Here is a 22,020-nt window from a genome sequence, read left to right on the forward strand (position 1 = left end):
ATTCCATTTTACATCTCTGCAGTGTCGTCCATAGAAAGGAAAATCAGAAACATCTGGTTTTTTCCTCGCCCCATCTCTTCCTCCCCCTACCCTGAAAAGAAATGTTACAAACAGGAAACTGGCATAAGTAGTAGAAGTTAATGCACAAAAATAGGATAATAATACAGAGCCAAATGGATGCATATTCTGCACATTAATTAAAAAGACAAATCACTTGTCACTTACTAGCAACAAATATCGAGATGCTCTTTGGGAATAATCATTGCCCATCTTGTGTAGTAATGTGTTAGTGATGCCAAGAGTGCACAGCTGTGGTATTTTAGGAACAACCATTATCAGTGTGCCCTTTATTGTGACGAGGCAGCATGTTCAGATCTGTGGCTGAGAGACTAAATGATGACGGGAAAGGAACCGAGGGTAACAAATACTTGTCTTTTCCCTTTCTGCAATACGTCTGTCAGCCAGCATTTTTGTTCTCTGAAGGATAACAAAATGGTCCCTTAAGTTTTTTATATGATTTTTATATTTGAGCAAACCAACGTATGCTAGGTCCTTCCCAGAAACAAGTACAGATGTAGCTTTGTCCTGCGGGGCTTACAACATGGAAAACAAATGAAGGTCACAGCTGAGAAATAGGGAAGGCAGGGAGGAGGAGGAGAACAAAGGTAAGTATGATAATGATATGGTTATTCATTAAGGTCCTATCCAGAGCCAGCTGGAGACAATAGAAGACTTGTCATTTACTTAGGTTTTGGGTAGGTTTTGGATCAAGCTAAAGGCAAGTGATGGCTTTGTTTAATCAGTTTTTCTATTTTCTAGCTCATTTCTCATTTGCAACACAGTAGAAATGAGAGAGATGAATGTTGAGAGGGAGTTGGCTGTTCAGACAAGTTTAAGGAGAGCATTCCATGCAAAAGGGGTCATGGACATTAAAATTAGGAGGAGAATGCCAGGTTAGCCAAATAACTGCTACAAACCTTTGTCCTTAGTAATGGCTTTATTGACATGTAAAGGAAAATGTTTTCATGCATAAAGGAGAAAACAAACTATAGATAACTAAATGACAGTCTGTCATGTTAAAATCTTCCAAACGTTTTGGGCATTTTTAGAAGGACATAGTAACATAAAGCTAAATTTTTTAAAAAGTCACTATCATTTTAAGGCACTGAAACACTGCTGAGTGTTGATACTGGGATATCCCTCCATTTTCATTTATGATAACTATATTACATTTAGAGCTGAAAGAGCATAGAATTCTACCTCCTGACTACAGTCTTTCCACGGTATGCATCCGATGAAGTGAGCTGTAGCTCACGAAAGCTTATGCTCAAATAAATTGGTTAGTCTCTAAGGTGCCACAAGTCCTCCTTTTCTTTTTACCTCCTGACTATTGACTAAGGTCCTGATTTAACTTCTAAGGCCTGGTCTGCACTGCGGGGGTGGGGGGGGAGGACGATCTAAGATACGCAACTTCAGCTACGAGAATAGTGTAGCTGAAGTTGACGTATCTTAGATCGACTTAGAATCACTTACTTCGCATCCTTGTGGCGCAGGATCAATGGCTGCCGCTCCCCCATCAACTCCGCTTCCGCCTCTCACCCTGGTGGAGTTCCGGAGTCGACAGCAGAGTGATCGGGGATCAATTTATCGTGTCTACACTAGGCCTGGTCTACACCTGTAACTTAGGTTGACTGAGCGATGTCACTCAGGGCTCTGAAAATTTTTTCATCCAGAGCACCATAGTTAGGTTGATCTAGCTCCCAATGTAGATGTGGCTAGGTTGATCGAAGGAGTTACCTCAGAAAGGTGGGTTACACTACATCAGGAGAAAAACTGCATCTGTTGATTTAGGAAGCATCTACACTACAGTGCTAACAGCAGCCACTGCAGCACTTTAACTGTGCGGCTGTAGAATAGACATACACTTAGAAAGGGCTAATCAGAACATGTTAACATTGGTCAAAGAGCAGTTTTATTAACATTGGGCAAAGTTGAAGAGCAACTAACAAAAGACACAAAAACTAACAGAAAATTTTTATTAAGTACATCAGAAGCAGGAAACCTTCCAAACAATCAGTGGGGCCACTGGATGATTGAAGTGCTGAAGCAGCGCTCAAAGAAGTCAAGGCTGTTGCGGAGATGCTAGATGATGCTAGATGATGCTTTGCATCGGTCTTCCCTGCAGAGGATGTGAGGGAGATGCCCGCACCTAAGCCATTTTTTTAGGTGACAGATCTGAAGAGATGTCCCAGATTGAGGTATAATTAGAGGAGATTTTGGAACAAACTGAGAAATTAAACAGTAATTTCACCAGGACCAGACAGTATTCCCTGAAGAGTTCTGAAGGAATTCATATGAAATTGCAGAACTGCTAAATGTGACATGTAATCTATCGCTTAAATCAGTCTCTGTACCAGATGAATGGAGGATAGGTAATATAACACTGTTTTTTTTTTTTTTTTAAAAAAGGCTCTAGAGGTGAATGTGGATTACAGGCCAATAAACCTAACTTCAGTGCCAAACAAATTTGGTTGAAACTACAGTATAGTAAAAAACAGAATTATCAGACACACAGATAAACACAATATATTGTGGAAAAGTCAACATGGCTTTTGTAAAGGGAAATCATGTCTCACCGATCTATTAGAATTCTTTGAGGGTGACCAAAAACATGTGGACAAGGGTGATCCAGTAGATAGTGTACTTGGACTTTCAGAAACCCTTTGACAGGGTCCCCCTCCAAAGGCTCTTAAGCAAAGTAAGGAGTCCTGGGGTAAGAGGGAAGGTCCTCTCATGGATCAGTAACTTGATAAAAGATAGGAAACAAAGGGTAGGAATAAATAGTCACTTTTCAGACTGGAGAGAGGTACATAGTAGGGTCCCCCAAGGTTCTTTACAGGGACCAGTGCTATTCAACATATCCATAAATAATCTGGAAAAAGGGGTAAACAGTGAAGTGTCAAAGTTTGCAGACGGTACAAAATTACTCAAATTAGTTAAGTCCAGAGCTGTCAACAAAGCCTTACAATGGGATCTCTCAAAAAATGGGTGACCGAGCAAGAAAATACCAGATGAAATTCAGTGTTAAGTGTTTGTTTCCAAATGTGCATTACTTTATAAACATAATGGTACATACAAAATGATGGGGGTCTAAATTAGCTGTTACCATTCAAGAAAGAGATCTTGTGGGTCATCATGAATAGTTTTCTGAAAACATCTGCTCAGTGTTCACTGACAGTCAAAAAAGCTAACCATGTTAGAAACCATTAGGAAAGGAATAGAAAATAAGACCTAAAATATCATAATGCTATTAAAAAGTCCATGTTATGCTCACCCCTTGAATACTCCTTGCAAGTCTCATCACCCCATCTCAAAAAAGGTAGATTAGAATTGGAAAAAGTACCAAGAAGTGCAGCAAAAGTTATTAGGAGTATGGAACAGCTTCCATATGAGAAGAGATTTAAAAGACTGGACTTTTCAGTTTAGAAAAGAGATAACTAAGAGGGGATATGATGGCAGCATATAAAATAAGGAATGGTGTGGAGAAACTGCATGAGGAAGTGTTCTTTATCCCTTCATAGAACACAAGACCCAGGGGTCAACTAATTGAAATTAATAGGTACCAGATTTAAAATAAACAAAAGGAAGCACTTCACACAATGCACAGTCAACCTGTGGAATTCAATGCCAGGGGATGTTGTGAAGGCCAAAAGTATAATTGGATTAAAAAAAGAATTAGATAAATTCATGGAGGATAGCTCCATAGGGGTTATTAGCTAAGATGGTCAGTGATGCAACCCATGTTCTGGGTGTCCCTAAGCCTTTGACTACCAGAAGCTGAGACTGGATGACGGGGAATGGATCACTCCATATTTGCTCTGCTCTGTTCATTCCCTCTAAAGCATCTGGCACTGGTCACTGTCAGAAGACAGGATATTGGGCCAAATGGACTATTGGTCTGACCCAGTATGGCTGTTCTTATGTTCCTATGTCTCTAATCTTAATTTCCCCTTCTAATAAAAAATTTTTTCTTTTTTTGAGATTACTTACCTTTTATTTATATTTTTTTCTAAACAGTCAAACATTTCTAGAAGGACCTTTAATACTAATGTAGAGTGGACCAGAAACAAATGACTGGTTAGGGAAAAAACGTATTTCTATTTCAACCAGGAAAGCAAACTTGTTTCAGCCATTTTGGTGATATGATGGTCACGTTGATGACACTGGGGGGTGGAGGGGGGGACTTAATTAGCTCTGGGCCGAATCCTACTCACCTGGCTCACACTGGGCCTACTTCAGTAAGTCACCATATTGTGTCAGGCTCTTTGATATTATAGTTAGGACTCAGCAACTCTCATTCCTTCTAGGAATTTGCCAATACTAATATATTTAAAACATTTCTTTTTCACATTAGTGTGGGTTTAAGGTAGTATAAAATGACCGGATACAGAATACCATTTTAAAAATCTACCATAAGTTAGAGGCCATATAGGCATAAAATGAGAAGAATGTGGCATCTTTAGAAAAAATTTGAAACTTCTGTTTGCACAACTAATTTATCCTTTGTACGTGATAAAGAAGTTAACTGAATTTAAATTGGGATCTCTTCCATTCAGGTGGGTTTTATTTCCATCATCACAGAATTGTGTACAAACAGAAACCCATCTAATTTATAAATATAAAAATAATGCTTACTTGTGTTTAGACTTGGCTTTCAGTCAAAATTTATGTCTATAATTAGAAGAGCAGCTGGGTAGTTGAAAACCATCAAAATGCCTTAAAGGCAGGAGGGAAAATATGTTACATTAGAAATTATTTTAAAATAACTATAGAAAATCCTTTAAAAATTCTTTATACTATTTTTTTTTAAAAAGAATGTGGCTCTGATAATTTAGGACCATGTTTTACTGGATCTGATGTCAAGGTAAAGCTCAGCTAGTATCTTTAATTTATCACACAAAAATCTTTATGTATATTTGTGAAGATCACAACAGGTATGAAATAATAGTGTGCTTAATAAGATATTTCTTTGTTTGTTTTATTTAAAGATAAAATGAACCTTTTAGGCCAGGTTTGAATAATAATAAAATACAAGTTTGTCATTCCCATGCATATCCCGTGTCTTGCAGAAATACAGACAAAGGCATAAATATAAAGGTCCAAGTTCTCTGCTGGCACAATTCTGTTGACTTCAGTGGAATTACGCTAGCAGAGAATTTGGCTGTAGGACTTGTTCTGGGAGAAGGTGCTCCGGTTCTGGCCAGTTGTTCAAGCATTGTGTAGCACTTTCATAGAAATCACTATCTGAAAACTTATTTGCAAAGAGGGTTAGAAATTAGTGGAAAGTTCTTGTGAATTAATGTTTTGACATTCCCCTTAAATACAAGGAAAATATTACATGTATAGCATAATCCGTGACACTAGAACTAAGGCCATGAGCCAGGATTCAAGGCTCATTTATACCAACTTTAAACCAACCTAATTTCAGTCACTTAAGAGTCCCTGGTTTTAAACCAGTATACTGCTTGATCCTGCACTATTTCAGTCACTGGGAGTTTTCCCTTTAACTTAAATGGATTGGTGAGTTCAAAATCAGACCCATGTATCTTTAAGAGCTTGATCCTGCACGTTATGAAATGCCTCATTGAAGGTGAGGTGTTCATTGACTCTAAGGAGGCACTTGGTACCTCACAAGATCAAGCTCTAAATACAGTAGGTGAAATCCTGGCTCCTTTAAAGTAAACAGGAGCACTGATATTTAGTTGAATGTAGCCAGGATTTCACCCAGTGAATCAGAAAAGAAACATAGTAGATGCAGGTGTTGTATTGTCACACTTCAGAGCCACTGTACCTGTATTCCCGGTCCCTGGTCCCTGGAGGGCACCTGAGCTAGTTCCGAGCTCTTCAGCTGTCACCTCTCTTGGGCAGAGACCCCTGTCTGTGTGTGTGTGTGTGTGTGTCTCTCTCTCTCTCTCTCTCTCTGCTAATCAGGGATTTTTCAGGCTGCACAGTTCCCTGTCTATAATGTGATAATCCCAGCAAGCAAGACTGCCAAAACAGGACAGCATCTGTGCTCTGCTTCCTCTTCGAAGGCTATGAACAACATAATTGCCAATAGGTACAAGTTACCAAGCTGTCCTTTTCTAAGCAAGCACATTTATTCTTAAGGTGAAAGCCTTACAGAGAAAACATCAAAAATAATAAAAGTTCCTATATACATGATAAAAGCTTACCAGCGGTCACCCATCAGATTTACGGAGCCTCCATAGGCCAAAGTCCTTCAGTCTCTTCTCAGGAAGGATTGGTGTCCTCCTTGGACAGAGGGTTCTGGTCCATTTGCTGAATCAGAAGGAAGGCTGAGTCAATTTAAACTAAGGCTATTTGTCCAAAAGTCCTATCTTTGGCTCTTGGCCTCTGGAGAATCCAGTTTGAGCCAATATATGTGAGCTTCTGTGGGTATCTCTCGGGAGGTGTTACAATTTGAGTGAATTTGCCTAATCACCCCCTACAATTCTTAGTTCCAGAAGGGCTATGGTCACTTTTCCTCATAGAATTACATGGCCCAAAATGATATACAAACTTAATATGGCAAGAACTCCCAAAGATATTGCAGGAAATGGCCATATCTGTCACAGTACACGCTTATGAAAATAAGGAAATCTTACATTCTCTGTTACCTCTGGCTTGGTGTTAATTTGTTTGCCTGGCCTGAGTACTGTACAAACACTTTGATTTTTTTTTTTTCATTTGTACAATGAAATGTAATCCAGTTAATTCTTATTTCTGGTTAGTGTTAAAGAACCATAGCAACTCCCCAAATGTGTGTCTAATAAAGGTGGGGAAGGGTCACAGTGCACAAATCTGGTGCAATTTCTTCTTTAATGTAAATGGAGGACTTACATTCAGCTCGTCAGGCTCAGCAGCAGCTCCTCCTCTGCTACATGAGAATGCATAGGAATGGCAATTTATTTGCAAATGTATTTGAATAATGGGTTTTGTATTACACGGAGTATAGACTCTCTCTCTTGATCCCATACTTGCAGCTATAACAAAGTAAAAGCATGGGTGTGGTTGCCTGGTGGCTGGCCAAGAGGATAGAGTACAAGGGGGGAGATGAAATAACATTTACACTTACAGTAACTGTTTAAAAATGTGACTGAGTTCTGCCTAATCCTCAGAAGTCCAATTTGGGAATCCAAATTGTTAGCATTGCGAACAGCTCAACTTTTCTCACCCTGCTTTTGCAGTTATTTCCTGCCGGACAAATGTAATCACAGAGTCAAGGTGGGTGAGGTAATACCTTTTATTGGGCCAACTTCTGGTGGTGACAGAGACAAGCTTTCGAGCTTACACAGAGCTCTTAAGAGAATGTGTACTCTTAAAAGCTCTATGTTAGTGTGAAAGCTTGTCTCTGTCACCAACAGAAGTTGGTCCAGTAAAAGATATTATTTCATGCACCTTCTCTCTGTCATATCCCGGGACCAACAGTGCAAACAAACTTAACTACAGTAATTCTTATCATAGAGTGGGGCAGGACATGTTCCACCACCCTTACTCATGTTCGGCAGTACCTTTCTTGGCAAATAATTGCATGGATTTCAGTGGGATTGCCCATAAGGAACTGCGTAGCATGAGGAAGGAGTTACAGAATCAGGTCCATAATGTTCAACAGGAGAAATGAATTCAAATCTAAAGGAAAGTGTTCTACTTGCAACTCTAATGCCACATGCTGTAATCCCAGTAAACGTCCACAAGCTAAGCAAGGTCAGACTTGCATTGGAGAACTTCACAGAGAGCACAGGTACCGCATGAGGAGGTGATTCCAAAGCTGGTGTTCTTCCCTCTGAGTCAGTACTGGAACTGTACCCCAGCACCGTTTGAGTGGGACACTGCTGCTAGAGCTGCTGTCTGGCTGATGAGATATAAAATTGAGGTCTTGGATGCATGCATTCTTCAAAGTGCCTCTTATAAGAGTGTAGGGTGTTAACCCCTGTATCCTATTAATTCCAGCTCAAGTAATTATTACATTCTGCCTACCTAAATTCCTCCTACAATATCGAGTGGCGATGATAGTATTCTTCACTTCATTCGCTAAACTGCAGTGTAGTGCTGTTATGCATGGCTGAACAACTGATATGTTCCACCACAGAGGTGGCTTTATTTTGGTTGTGGGTGAAGTCACTACCATATATCCCTTACCTATGTTACAAGAGTGTTGTGCAGCTTAATTACTTGTAAAGTGCTAAAGATGTGCCATGTATTATTTTACTAGGAATAACAATCACCTTAAATGTCAGTCTAAATACTTAGCATGGCTACTTAGATTCGCCATAGATTGTTGTATGAAGAACAGATGATTGACACTGAACCCAAGTAAGGCAGTGGTTATGCTGCTGGGACAGAGGGAAACACTTTGAAGAGTTTGCAGCCAGTGAGTGCAGTTTCCTTTGCTTGAAGGTACACACTTAATCAGTCAGTTCAGTCTATAGTTTAGAAGTGCTTCTGCATTCCTGGGTGGTGATAAGCTCTCACATAGCAGCATCTGCAATTAATGCTTTCTACCATCTCTATTCCATGCTAGCAGGTGATTCATAGAGTTTAAGGCCAGAAAGGACTTCGATCATGTAGTCTGACCACATGTATATCACAGGCTATTAAATTTCACTCATACACTTATCCGTGTATTAAGCCCAATAACGTGTTTGGCTAAAGCTAAAGCATATCTTCCAGAAAGACATCCAGTCTTGATTTGAGAACATTAAGAGATCCACCACTTCCCTTAGTAGTTAATTCCTGTGGTTAATCACGTCACCTGCATGGTTAAAAATGCGTGCCTTATTTCTCATTTGAATCTGTCTGGCCTCAGCTTCCAGCCAGTGGTTCCTGTTATGCCTTTCTCCACTAGATTAAAGAGCCCGGTAGTACCCAGTGCTATATCCCTGAAAAAGTACTTGTATATTATAACCAAGTCACCTTTCAGTTTTCTTTTGATATACTCAACAGACTGATCTCTTTAAGTCTCTCAGGATAAGGCATTTTCTCTAGCCCTTAAATAGTTTTTGTGCCTCTTTTCTGCACCCTCTCTAATTTAGAAACATCCTCTTTAGAATGTGGACACTAGAACTCTATGCAATATTCCAGTATCAATCTCACCAGCCCCATATACAGAGGTAAAATCACCTCCCTGTTTGTTTATACATCCAAGGATCTCATGAGCCTTTTTTGCCACAGCATAGCACAGGGAACTCATCATGTTCAGTTGCTTGTCCACTGTGACCCCTAAATCCTTTTCAGAGTCACTGCTTTCCAGGATAAGCACCCTATTCTGTAGTTCAAGCCTGCTTTCCTTGTTCCTAGATGGATATCGTTGCATTTGGTAATATTTAAATATATTTTGTTTATTGGGTCCAGTTTATCAAACTATCCAGATTACTCTGTATAACTGCCTGGTATGACAGCTACATTCCACTGGCCCAGTGGAACTCTCTACCATAACAATAAATCTTGACTGAGACCAAGCTTTCTCGGGAGCCAGTTTAAGACTATGGAATGAAGGACCACCACAAACCTCACCACCTTCTGCTCTGTACGTGCAAGGCATGCAATTTTCAACTGCCTCCTCTAATGGAAACACAGAGTGTCATAAATGTAAAGGGATATAATATAATAGATCCAGGTTTGTTGTAGAAAGAGGACTTTTATACAAGGAAACTCTTTCTGGTGGACACCAGGAAGACTGGCATCCTCAGAGACAGTTGGTAGTTCCAACTAAGTACTGGGTCAAGCTCTTGAGCTTAGCCCACGATCATCCTAGTGGCCATGCTGGGGTGAACAGGATCAAAGACCATTTGGGGAGGTCATTCCACTGGGAGGGAATGGGCAAGGATGTTTCTACCTATGTCTGGTCTTGTGAGGTATACCAAAGAGTGGGAAAACCCCAAGACCAGGTCAAAGCCCCTCTCCAGCCACTCCCTATCACTGAAGTTCCATTTCAGCAAGTAGCTGTGGATATTCTGGGTCCTTTTCCGAAAAAAGAGACCCAGAGGAAAGCAGTACTTACTGACTTTCATGGATTTTGCCACCCGATGGCCAGAAGCAGTAGCTCTAAGCAACACCAGGGATAAAAGTGTGTGCCAGGCATTAGCAGACATTTTTGCCAGGGTAGGTTGGTCCTCCGACATCCTCACAGATGCAGGAACTAATTTCCTGGCAGGAACTATAGAAAGCCTTTGGGAATCTCATGGGGTGAATCACTTGGTTGCCACCCCTTACCATCATCAAACAAATGGCCTGGTGGAGAAATTTAATGGAACTTTGGGGGCCATGATACGTAAATTCATAAATGAACACTCCAATGACTGGGACCTAGTGTTGCAGCAGTTGCTCTTTGCCTACAGAGCTGTACCACATCCCAGTTTAGAGTTTTCACCATTTGAACTTGTATATGGCCGCGAGGTTAAGGGGCCATTACGGTTGGTGAAGCAGCAATGGGAGGGGTTTACACCTTTTCTAGGAACTAACATTCTGGACTTTGTAACCAACCTACAAAACACCCTCTGAACCTCTTTAGCCCTTGCTAAAGAAAACTTACAGGATGCTCAAAAAGAGCAAAAAGCCTGGTATGATAAACATGCCAGAGAGCGTTCCTTCAAAGTAGGGGACCAGGTCATGATCTTAAAGGCGCTCCAGGCCCATAAAATGGAAGTGGTGTGGGAAGGGCCATTCATGGTCCAGGAGCACCTGGGAGCTGTTAATTATCTAATAGCATTCCCCGCCTCCAAATGAAAGCCTAAGGTGTACCATATTAATTCTCTAAAGCCCTTTTATTCCAGAGAATAAAAGGTTTGTCAGTTTACAGCCCGGGGAGGAGATGACGCTGAGTGGCCTGAAGGTGTCTACTACAAAGGAAAAAGTGCTGGTGGTGTGGAAGAGGTGAACTTCTCCATGACCCTTGGGCGTATGCAGTGACAGCAAATCAAGGAGCTGTGCACTAGCTATGCTCCGACATTCTCAGCCACCCCAGGACTGACTGAACGGGCATACCACTCCATTGACACAGGTAATGCTCACCCAATTAAAGTCCAACCTTACCGGGTGTCTCCTCAAGCTAAAACTGCTATAGAATGGGAGATTCAGGATATGCTACAGATGGGGGTAATCCGCCCCTCTAGCAGTGCATGGCCATCTCCAGTGGTTCTAGTTCCCAAACCAGCTGGGGAGATATGTTTCTGTGTGGACTACTGTAAGCTAAATGCTGTAACTCGCCCAGACAACTATCCAATGCCACGCACAGATGAGCTATTAGAGAAACTGGGACGGGCCCAGTTCACCTCTACCGTGGACTTAACCAAGGGGTACTAGCAGGTACCACTAGATGAATCCGCCAAGGAAAGGTCAGCCTTCATCACACATCTCGGGCTGTATGAATTTAATGTGCTCCCTTTCGGGCTGCACCCGCCACCTTCCAAAGACCTTGTAGATGGTCTCCTAGCAGGATTAGGAGAATATGCAGTTGCCTACCTTGACGATGTGGCCATATTTTCGGATTCCTGGGGAGAACACTTGGAACATCTACAAAAAGTCTTTGAGAGCATAAGGGAGGCAGGACTAACTGTTAAGGCTAAGAAGTGTCAAATAGGCCTAAACAGAGTGACTTACCTTGGACACCAGCTGGGTCAAGGAACAATCAACCCCCTACAGGCCAAAGTGGATGTTATCCAAAAGTGGCCTGTCCCAAAGTCAAAGAAACAGGTCCAATCCTTCTTAGGCTTGGCCGGATATTACAGGTCATTTGTACCGCAATACAGCCAAATTGCCGCCCCACTGACAGACTTAACCAAAAAGAAACAGCCAAATGCTGTTCAGCGGACTGAAGTGTCAGAAGGCCTTTAACCAGCTTAAAGCGACACTCCTGTCTGACCCTGTACTAAGGGCCCCAGACTTTGACAAACCGTTCTTAGTAACCACAGATGCGTCCGAGCGTGGTGTGGGAGCAGTTTTAATGCAGGAAGGACGGGATCAAGAATTCCACCCTGTAGTGTTTCTCAGCAAGAAGCTGTCCGAGAGGGAAAGCAACTGGTCAGTCAGTGAAAAAGAATGTTACTCCATTGTCTATGCTCTGGAAAAGCTACGCCCATACGTTTGGGGACGGCATTTCCACCTGTAAACGGATCATGCTGCGCTACAGTGGCTTCATACCACCACGGGAAATAACAAAAAAACTTATTCGGTGGAGTTTAGCTCTTCAAGATTTTGATTTTGAGGTACAACACATCTCAGGAGCGTCTAACAAAGTGGCTGATGCACTCTCCTGTGAAAGTTTCCCGGAATCATCTGGTTGAAATCGTCCTTGAGATGAGAAAAATAGTTTTTATATACTTGGTTGTATATTTAGAGGTGCATGTGTCTTATTAACCCTGTTTTCTCCTAGAGCTCCAGGAAGAAATCACAGCCAGCGTTTCACCCTATCTGTGATTTGGGGGAGGGGAACGTGTCATAAATATAAAGGGAAGGGTAAACACCTTCAAATTGCTCTTGGCCAGAGGAAAAATCCTTTCACCTGTAAAGGGTTAAGAAGCTAAGATAACCTCGCCGGCACCTGACCAAAATGACCAATGAGGAGACAAGATACTTTCAAAGCTGGAGTGGGGGGGAACAAAGGGTTCTCTCTGTGTCTGTGTGATGCTTTTGCTGGGACCAGAGCAGGAATGCAGGTCAGAACTCCTGTAAAGAGTTAGTAAGCAATCTAGTTAGATATGCGTTAGATTCTGTTTTGTTTAAATGGCTGATAAAATAAGTTGTGCTGAATGGGATGTATATTCCTGTTTTTGTGTCATTTTGTAACTTAAGGTTTTGCCTAGAGGGATTCTCTGTTTTTAATCTGATTACCCTGTAAAGTATTTACCATCCTGATTTTAGAGGTAATTCTTTTACTTTTTCTTTAATTAAATTTCTCTTTTAAGAACCTGATTGCTTTTTCATTGTTCTTAAGATCCAAGGGTTTGGGTCCGTGTTAACCTATGCAAATTGGTGAGGATTTTTATCAAGCCTTCCCCAGGAAAGGGGGTGTAGGGCTTGGGGGGATATTTTGGGTGGGAGACGTTTCCAAGTGGACACTTCCCCTGTTCTTTGTGTAACGCTTTGGTGGTGGCAGCTTTTAACCTAAGCTGGTAAGAATAAGCTTAGGGGTCTTTCATGCAGGTCCCCACATCTGTACCCTAGAGTTCAGAGTGGGGAAGGAATCTTGACACAGAGCAACATACATATTTTAAAAAATCAAAACAAAAAAACCCAATAAAACCATACCAAGCACACACAATTCTCCCTCTGGGAAAAGGACAAGGGGAAAAAGTAAACCACATGTGACAGATGTCAGTCCACATCACTTTATGCACTATAGGAAGCTGCTTACATACTATGGTGATGAGGGCAGTATAAGAATCTATACAAGATAGAAGATAGTTGTTAACTTCTCTAATGTACTGTTACATTTCCCCCATTGTGGGATCACTGAAGATTGTTTATCTGAGACCCTAACGAGGCAATATCACCAGATGGTCACTATTGTATTTCTTGGAAGTATTGTGTGAGAAGATACAAGGTCTGTGATCTGGATATACTTTACCTTAAATATCAGCTTTATGAGTATGTACCAGTGTGTTTTGTTTGCCTTTACAGTGTGATTATGTGCTTCTATTATTATGAAAATATTCTGATCAAACATAAGTTTATACAACTGAAGAGGACTAGCATTGTTTGGATAAGAAAATCCCTTTGTAGAGGGAATAGATTGTATTTACTTTAAACTCTCCTAAAGACTACATTTTCTTTTTGTAATTCAGCATTCAATTTTTAAAGAATTTTCTGATAAAAATCTGGCATGTTCCTTGACGCCTTTAAACTAGGGTATGAATGGTTTCTTTTCTTCACAGGCTGCTATAAAGAGCATTGGCTAAGTTTAAATGAGCCAAACAGTAAACCTTGCATGGAACATCAGCATGGTGTTTAGAGTATCAAACAGTCTGAAATCTGGAAGTGATTCAGTAAACTGAGCAGCAACCTTTGATTTTTTTTTAAGGTCCATTTAATCATGTTAGTAAAGAAAACACAAGACTGTTTAGACATTCAAATCAGTGCACGTTAATTATTAGGAAAACTTACTATCTTTATTCACTAAATAAATCCTATCCATCAACTGTGCTGACAGCATCATCTAAAATGAATGTTTAGAAGTGTATTGTTTTAATTATCAGATGGCAGCTTTAAAAGTGCGGTGTAATTCTGAAACAGATCCATTCCAAGATCAGCAACGTACACAGAATAGTTCCAATACACACTTTTTAAATATTTCAGCTCAAAATCTTCTCTTAATGACTACGGTTTCACAAGATATTCTAGTCCGAAGCCAATAGTCAAATCAAGACCCTTGTGGGTTATTCCCAACATCTCCTGCCCTGTGCCAGACATATTCTCATCTGCCCACTTGTAGTAATATCAGAATTTGTCCATCTGTACTGAAGTGTGTGTTCTCAGGATAGTAATACTGTCATGGTTTGGGGTCACTCAGGCGAGTAAGGGGTTCAGTCATCATCTGCCTTGTAACCCGGGGTGTCTCCTGGCTGTGCAGCTTTGGTTCAGAGCTCTGACCCGAAAAGCTTATTAGCAGCCCACAAGCCTCACCCTGGTTTTGTCCACCTTGGATGCTCCTTGCAGAGTGACCTTAGTATCCTTCCAGCCCCAAATTTGCCAGAATCCTCTTACTGTGGAGAGTAGTCCCTCTCACTGGACCCATGCTGGTTCGCTGCCTCTACAGAGACTAAAACTTTACTGAACTGACATGGCACTGAAAGCAAAACAACTTTATCAAGAAACAAGCCTAGAGTGAGTGATACAAAGTAAAAGAAATAAAGGCGGAGATGGTTACAAGCAAATAAAAATGAAAACACCAATTTCGAACTCTAAGATATAATCTAGCAAGATACAGTCTTTGTTCAAGATGGCTTCTCACACCCACAGTCTCTTTACCAGCTTTTACTGGCCAGGATCCATCACAGAGATCATAACGCTTGATTTCTTTGTCTCCTTAAGGTGAAGAATAACGATGGAATCTCTCTCTGGTTCTTATATCCTCAAAGGGACATCTTTCATAGAATATCAGTGTTGGAAGGGACGTCAGGAGGTCACCTAGTCCAACCCCCTGCTCAAAGCAGGACCAATCCCCAGTTTTTGCCCCAGATCCCTCAAATGGCCCCTCAAGGATTGAACTCACAACCCTGGGTTTAGCAAGCCAATGCTCAAACCACTGAGCTATCCCTCTCTCACAAATAAGGTCTTTGTCCTACAAGGCAGGAAGGCTTCCTGGGGATTCAGTCTGCTGTGTCTCTCTGATGGGCAGGAGCCATGTTAATTCTCTGTCTCTTGAGTTCTGGCTCAGGGTAACGCCCCTGGTTTAGCTCGATATCTTTGTTCGTGGCTAATATATAAATTGACCTAAATTCCTTTGTCTAGGGCAGAGCTGTTTATCACCTTTACCTAGACTAGGCTGTCTTGTTTTAATATAACCCTTCTGCCAGGTGAAGCTGGCAGCAACCAGGGCTGGGTTCAATATCTGGGGGTTCCTCTTCAACAACACAACACAGAACCGGCTTGAGCCCCCACCCACTAACCTTGGAAAATTACTCACCACCCCTGGGCGCCTCTGAGAGGCAATACGTCTCCACTTGAAAGCACAGAGTCTGAGTGTAGAAAAGAAACCTTTTTAATGAAAGGAGGGAAGTCACCTGATATTAATTAGGGAAAATGCCACAAGCAGGATTCATAAGCATAAAACTGTGAGCAGGATACCTACCCCAGAGTGTGTGGGGCAGTGCTTTTTGCCTCATGTTCTTGAGTTCTACAACCAAAAGTTCCTTTTCTGTGCTCCTCTCTGCTCCCTCACTGTACCCCACTCTTGGTGGTGATAACTACTAAGGGAACTGGAAACCCTAATTAAGCCCAAACCCCCACACTTCAAGCCTGTCCCCCTGCTGCATCTATCATCAGTTAATGATTTATTCCCAAGAAACCAAAGAGACAGAATTAGGTACAAAACAAATAACCGTTTATTAAAGGACCCCCAACAACGATACCCAATAAGGAAACGGGAAACCCACTCGATGTTAACAATACAAACCGGCTTTAAGCCAAGAACCCAAAACCGTACACCAAAGGTGTGTAAGACAAATTAAAGGTATTAACACATCACCATTCTTCTCGTGGTTTACACAGGACCCTGGACACACAGGAACTAAGGACATCACCGGGACCACAGGACATCAAAGGACAGGAACCACGAACACCAGGATACTCAGGACAGGATCAGGTAAGCTTTCTTCTCAATTGGCCATGTTGTCTCAGTAGGGAATAGATGTAAGCACTGGGCTGCCTCTGTGATGGACAGCAGCTGTCACAAGGCACTGTAACCTTTTATCACCTTTAGTTGCCAGGCAGGATTCTCTAGGTCATCTAACCGTTTCCCGCCCAAATGTACAAAAGGCACCAATACTTCCTGCCAAAGTGCTGTGGCTAGGCAGATTATAGACAAGGGGGAACAAGAGAGAATATAATATGGAGGGTGAAGTACAATTCAAGGAGACCAACATGGCGAACTGAAAATTCCTTAAATTGTCCTTGGTCAGTGAGGACCCAGGGTTCAGAGGTGCAACTGTGTGAGTTCACCTTCCACACAGGGAAGAAGGCACCTTGCTTGTTTGCCATCTGAGCACTTGTTCTGGCCAGCCATCCCGCCACCCACGGATCCTTTCTGCCTGGCTGCCCCACCAGCCACTCGTTGCCTCACCAGACACTCATTCTGATCACCGTCTTGCCAGGTGCTCATTCACCGGCCAACTGTCAGTCGCCTTCTGCTTCCACTTGCCTCTCTCCTGTGACCTCTGCACATCCGTCTTAGTGATTTTCAGCTCTTTTCAGGCTGAGCAGAAACACTGCCCCACCACAAGTGATTTCAGCTCTCATTTGACCACTTTAACATAACAAAAAGGCTCCTAACGATACCTCTTTAGCTCTATCTTTGAACCGTGGGAAGGGATGGGTTAAACCAGATTGGGGACCCTTAGGGAGAGTCCACCTCTCCTGGCTAGGACACCTGTCCCCACCCCTCTTACTTTTACAGAGGTCTGTCATTGGAGCCCCTGGCTTAACAAGTTCCTTTCAGCTGAGGGTGACCCCCTCAGTCGGGACAAGCTCAGCACAGTTCTGCTCTCCTTTAGTCACACAACGAAGATGATAACATTTCACTACCCCTGCATTTAATACTAAAGTGATCTGTAATCCCAATAACCATCCAAAGCTGATCACTTGGAGCTACACAACTCCTCTCTGCTAGATATGTATGCAGAGTAAGGGTGTTCATGTAAATAAAGTTTGCTCCTGAAGTCTCCCCCCATCCCGAACTAGTTATCAGGGGAGAGTTCATTCAGACCCTGCTTACACCAGCATGGTCTAATAATATAATATAGAGGGAAATTGGAACTTCACATATAAGGTTATCGCATGCATTTGACAATTATATTAATAACCAGCATGTTATTAACTTTCACATAATACCTCTCAAGGCATATTTTGCGCACACATTATTGCAGCAGTGTAGAGGTGTGAATACAGGTGTACCTAGGGCAATGTTTCTCAAATGCGGCCACTGTGGCCACATAGAATCATAGAATATCAGGGTTGGAAGGGACCTCAGGAGGTCATCTAGTCCAACCCCCTGCTCAAAGCAGGACCAATCCCCAATTAAATCATCCCAGCCAGGGCTTTGTCAAGCCTGACCTTAAAACCTTCTAAGGAAGGAGATTCTACCACCTCCCTAGGTAACGCATTCCAGTGTTTCACCACCCTCCTAGTGAAAAAGTTTTTCCTAATATCCAACCTAAACCTCCCCCACTGCAACTTGAGACCATTACTCCTTGTCCTGTCCTCTTCTACCACTGAGAATAGTCTAGAACCATCCTCTCTGGAACCACCTTTCAGGTAGTTGAAAGCAGCTATCAAATCCCCCCTCATTCTTCTCTTCTGCAGACTAAACAATCCCAGTTCCCTCAGCCTCTCCTCATAAGTCATGTGTTCCAGACCCCTAATCATTTTTGTTGCCCTTCGCTGGACTCTCTCCAATTTATCCACATCCTTCTTGAAGTGTGGGGCCCAAAACTGGACACAGTACTCCAGATGAGGCCTCACCAATGTCGAATAGAGGGGAACGATCACGTCCCTCAATCTGCTCGCTATGCCCCTACTTATACATCCTAAAATGCCACTGGCCTTCTTGGCAACAAGGGCACACTGCTGACTCATATCCAGCTTCTCGTCCACTGTCACCCCTAGGTCCTTTTCCGCAGAACTGCTGCTTAGCCATTCGGTCCCTAGTCTGTAGCGGTGCATTGGGTTCTTCCGTCCTAAGAGAAGGACCCTGCACTTATCCTTATTGAACCTCATCAGATTTCTTTTGGGCCAATCCTCCAATTTGTTTAGGTCCCTCTGTATCCTATCCCTGCCCTCCAGAGTATCTACCACTCCTCCCAGTTTAGTATCATCCGCAAATTTGCTGAGAGTGCAATTCACACCATCCTCCAGATCATTTATGAAGATATTGAACAAAACCGGCTCCAGGACCGACCCCTGGGGCACTCCACTTGACACCGGCTGCCAACTAGACATGGAGCCATCGATCACTACCCGTTGAGCCCGACAATCTAGCTAACTTTCTACCCACCTTATAATGCATTCATCCAGCCCATACTTCTTTAATTTGCTGACAAGAATACTGTGGGAGACCATGTCAAAAGCTTTGCTAAAGTCAAGAAACAATACATTTACTGCTTTCCCTTCATCCACAGAACCAGTAATCTCATCATAGAAGGCGATTAGATTAGTCAGGCATGACCTTCCCTTGGTGAATCCATGCTGGCAGTTCCTGATCACTTTCCTCTCATGCAAGTGCTTCAGGATTGATTCTTTGAGGACCTGCTCCATGATTTTTCCGGGGACTGAAGTGAGGCTGACTGGCCTGTAGTTCCCAGGATCCTCCTCCTTCCCTTTTTTAAAGATTGGCACTACATTAGCCTTTTTCCAGGCATCCGGGACTTCCCCCGTTCGCCACGAGTTTTCAAAGATAATGGCCAATGGCTCTGCAATCACAGCCGCCAATTCCTTTAGCACTCTCAGATGCAACTCATCCGGCCCCATGGACTTGTGCACGTCCAGCTTTTCTAAATAGTCCCTAACCACCTCTTTCTCCACAGAGGGCTGGCCATCTATTTCCCATGTTGTGATGCCCAGCGCAGCAGTCTGGGAGCTGACCTTGTTAGTGAAGACAGAGGCAAAAAAAGCATTGAGTACATTAGCTTTTTCCACATCCTCTGTCACTAGGTTGCCTCCCTCATTCATTAAGGGGCCCACATTTTCCTTGGCTTTCTTCTTGTTGCCAACATACCTGAAGAAATCCTTCTTGTTACTCTTGACATCTCTCGCTAGCTGCAGCTCCAGGTGCGATTTGGCCCTCCTGATTTCATTCCTACATGCCCGAGCAATATTTTTATACTCTTCCCTGGTCATATGTCCAATCTTCCACTTCTTGTAAGCTTCTTTTTTATGTTTAAGATCCGCTAGGATTTCACCGTTAAGCCAAGCTGGTCGCCTGCCATATTTACTATTCTTTCGACACATCGGGATGGTTTGTCCCTGTAACCTCAACAGGGATTCCTTGAAATACAGCCAGCTCTCCTGGACTCCTTTCCCCTTCATGTTAGTCCCCCAGGGGATCCTACCCATCCGTTCCCTGAGGGAGTCGAAGTCTGCTTTCCTGAAGTCCAGGGTCCGTATCCTGCTGCTTACCTTTCTTCCCTGTGTCAGGATCCTGAACTCAACGAACTCATGGTCACTGCCTCCCAGATTCCAATATGCTGCCACCCAGGGCTTTTCTTGAGGCCTTAACCGTCTGGGCAGTGATTGGGGAGGTGGGGGGAAACAGCGGCCCCTCCCCTGGGACCACCAGGATGGGTTGGGCCCTGCCCCTCTCTGTAGTCACAAATGCCAGTGGAGCAGACAGATGGTGTGAGTTCCCCACCTTCCCAGGGGTAGTGGGACTCTGGCTTCTGGCTTCAGCCCTAGGGTGGCGGGCAGCAGGCTCTAGCTATGTGGTGGCAGGCTCCAGCCACAGGCTCTGGCCCCCCAGCCTCAGGGCCTGGTGAACTCCATCCCCTGATCCATCAGCCCTGGCCCGCACTGCCTCCCTATCCACCTCCCCATCCAAGGCTTAATTTATCCCCCAGCTTGCCAGGGCTGAGAAGTCTGCTGTGAAAAGTGATATTAATAAACTTACAAATATCATTTTTCACAGAAGCAAACTTATTAGCTAGCAAGTCTAAAACAAAAATGCAACCAAAAAAAGCAAAAGAAACAAGACAAGAACATGCAAAGCACCTTATCTGTGTTTCTGTCCTGTTGTTCTACCTATGCTTTTATCCTGACTTTACCTCTAGCCATGCCCTGATATTTGCCACCTAGATACTCCACATTTATTATTGCTATAAACCATAGTGAAAATGTCCTTCAAGGAAACCAAACAGGGAGGGACAGTCTTAGATTCTGAGGGGCAATGGGCTTGATAAGCCACACAGACTTTTAATACTGATTGATTGGAGGATTTCCTTAGTTGAGGCCAGGACCATTGGCAGGGACAAGTAGACACAGAGTGTATTTCTTTGCAGCTCCATCCACAAACTTTACCCTAATGAGGCACCTGCAACCGTCCCTCTTGGGACACCAGATCTTCCTCCTCTAGTTCTGTAGGCTGGAGCTCTTGTCCTTCCTGCTTTTCCTCACATATCTTGCTGGCCCAGTGGTATCTGTGTTGAATCCTGTTGGTTATCCCTCCATGTGGATGATCTCCTTCTGTTCCTACTGAGTCCAGGAATCTTGGGAGCTGTGATCTCTGACCACGGATCTTTTTTTTTTCTTCTGGCTATAACAACTGACTGTCTCCAAATTAGAGGACTTTGCTAGCTTGGCCTGCTCCAATACTTCCTTCTACCTTATCTGTAGGAGAAGACAAGTTATTTCTTTGTATTGGCCCCTAATACAGGTAGCTGTTTCTTTCAGGACAAACTACCAATTACTTAAGCATCCAAAAAACTATAAAAACCTGCCTAAACCGTCACTCATTCATAAAGCAGATAGACGTTGAGATAGAAGAGCAGCATGATAGCCTAGACCACTGCAGGGCTGCTCTTCGCTCTGAGTCCTTGCTCCAGCCGTTAATACTGTGCATGAATCAAACAAGTTATAAGTAGATGGAGAAGGAGATGGGCTGGATCTTGGGAGAAAGTAATTATTTTTTAAGAAAGTTGAGTGGAGCAGCTGGGCGTGAGCACAGCACAGAGAACCTATGCAAGTGCATACATAGTATATGCTCACTGTTGGTGCCGAGACTAGAGTGGGTTATTCTTCCTTTACTGGGTGGGTGGAAGCATTCAGCATTTTAGACTTACCGTAGGAAGGGCAGATTATAGAAGTAATATGTAAGGAAGAGTAGATTATGAAAGATAGAGTAACTGGCTCTCTCCTAAAAGGTACTTGTGTTTGGGAAAGGTAGTAAGGTCCAGAAACAAATTAGAAAAAAAAATGACCTGAGCCATATTAAAAGCTAAGAAACTTATGTAAATTTGGATGTTCAAGACAGAATCACCTTTTAGCTTCACAAAGACCTCCACTCTCCACAGAACAGTAGACAACAGTTGCCCCATGAAACACAAGACAGAGGTATTGTATCAACAGAACAAAACCTCATTGGCTGATCAGTGATTCACGGGGCAAAGGAAACTTCTGATTAATCTCACTCAGGGTGTCAGGTACACCAAAGTACATATTTCTTGTGATCACCGTATAGCCAACACAGTAAATCTATAGAGGGAGTAAAGAATTTTCATCTCTTATTGCTAGTTTTTCTTCCCTTGTTTGCTAGTTCAG

The 22,020-nt window shown here is 42.8% G+C and overlaps 1 protein-coding gene across 5 annotated transcripts in view; it reads left to right on the forward strand.

Annotated features, from left to right (window-relative positions):
* The window catches only part of LNX1 (ligand of numb-protein X 1), a 364,589-nt gene that overhangs the window by 164,110 nt on the left and 178,459 nt on the right, over nucleotides 1–22,020 (forward strand). For all 5 annotated transcript variants that reach the window (XM_073342023.1, XM_073342024.1, XM_073342025.1 and 2 more), the window contains one exon: nucleotides 16,267–16,360. The gene's annotated coding sequence lies outside the window, so the exon portion shown is untranslated. The remainder of the gene's footprint in view (nucleotides 1–16,266; nucleotides 16,361–22,020) is intronic.

Source organism: Lepidochelys kempii, chromosome 4, assembly GCF_965140265.1.
Source record: "Lepidochelys kempii isolate rLepKem1 chromosome 4, rLepKem1.hap2, whole genome shotgun sequence".
In the NCBI taxonomy this organism is placed as follows: Eukaryota; Metazoa; Chordata; order Testudines; family Cheloniidae; genus Lepidochelys; species Lepidochelys kempii.